The sequence below is a fragment of the Cebus imitator genome, unplaced genomic scaffold (genome assembly GCF_001604975.1).
Source record: "Cebus imitator isolate Cc_AM_T3 unplaced genomic scaffold, Cebus_imitator-1.0 Scaffold635, whole genome shotgun sequence".
Classification (NCBI taxonomy): Eukaryota; Metazoa; Chordata; class Mammalia; order Primates; family Cebidae; genus Cebus; species Cebus imitator.
In genome coordinates, this window is record NW_016107950.1 from 877,857 (window position 1) to 879,568 (window position 1,712).

The window sequence follows — 1,712 nt, forward strand, 5'->3', positions numbered from 1 at the left end:
GTTAAAAATTATCACATCACAAAGCTTAAAAAGCTGGAAAACACAACACAATATTCAGTAAGTGTTTTATTCGTGAACCATTTGCGATGAATAAGCAATTGACCCACGGCATTTCCCCATTTCGTGGTGGCGTCTTCATGCCTTTGTGGAATGCCCGCTTCCTCCTGCAGGGCTGCCCGGATTTGTTTCTAACGCAGGCGCCTGGAAGGCCGCCCCCCCGCCCCTGTCACAGCCCGCCGTGGTGAGGACGGTCGTGGGCCTGGCAGCAGGAGCGGCATTTCCTCCCGCTGCAGTCCCCACACCTCCCAGGCTGGGAGGACATGTCTGCCTCACCATGTGACCTCTGGCCCTGGCCATCCTGTCCTGGGACTCCCTGCTGCTCCTGCAGGCAGAAACGCGGTGACTGGGAACCCCGAAACGGCTCCCAGCAGATGGAGCCAAGTGCATATCCAGCTCAGCCTCCCCTGGGGGGCCCCACACACCCCCGGCTCCTCAGGGACCCTCGAGGTGAAAGGAGTGTTATGATGAACCCAGTAGAAGGGGCCACCAGCCCTAAACACGGACAGCTAAGTCTTCTGCGAGTTTTACGAGATGACAGAACTTTGTGAGCGCATTGGCAGGGTCCCAGAGCTCAGCCTTCCTGGTGGTTCTGGCATATGTCCCCTGCCTGGGGACCACAGAGTCCACAGCCTCAACGGGCTGGCGCTGGGCTGGGCGCCCCCTCTCCTGTGGGAGCCCAGAGACCCTGGCCTCCTCCTGCCTGGGGCTCAGCCCAAGAGCAGAGCTTCTCAGGTCCTGGTCACCGTGGCTGGAGCAGGCTCTCCGGGAGGAAGAACCAGCTCTGCCTGGAATTCTCCATTTCTACCAGGGAGGCTGGGCTGATGGCCGGGGCCCAGAGGGGCGCATGCTTCAACACAGGCCAGAGGAACCGGCCCCACCTGCCCAGGGCCACCCTGTCACCCTCCAGACCAAGTGTCCCCAGGAACAAGATCTACTGCCTCCCACACCCCACCCAGCAGACCCAGATCCCGGGGGCAGCTGAGGGGGGAGGCGGCGGAAATGCAGGTTCTGGGTCCCAGCGGACTCCGTGGAGACCCAGAAATCCAGCCTGAGCAAGCCCTCTGGGCGGTTCTCACGAGTCTGGCCCTGCCAGCTTGACCTCTGACCTGGTCCCCGCCACAGGACTGGCCACCTGGAGGGGGTCATGAGAGGCTGTGACAGCCGGCGGTCCTTGGCCTGCTTCTAGGGGGTCTGCAGGGACAGGGACAGGTGGGTTTCTTTTCCTTCCCACTGACAGGGCAAGACAGGGATTGGGAGCTTTGCCCTGTGCCCCTCCCCCTCCTGCCTGTCTTATGCCACATGGGGGCCACAAGACCCCCCCCAACACAGCCCCTGTCCATGTGAGGCCACCCCCAGCCCTGTCCCCCACCCTCCTTCTTAGAAAACATCCCTGTCCCTACTGGTCAGTGTCCATTTTCCTGGAAAATAGCTGTATGGCCTAAAAGACCTTTGAACTCAACCTGTGCAATAGGAAGACTTGGCCTCCTGGACCTCCCAAGGCCCAGATCTCTGCTGCTTTCTCTCCGGGAAGAAGCCCCTCACAGCCTGCCCTTCCACGTCCAGCTCTGCCCTGCCCTCCAGGTGTCGGGGGACGCAGGAGGAGGCTGTGTGGAGGGGCTGTGTGTGGAGGGGCTGTGTGGAGGGGCTGTGTG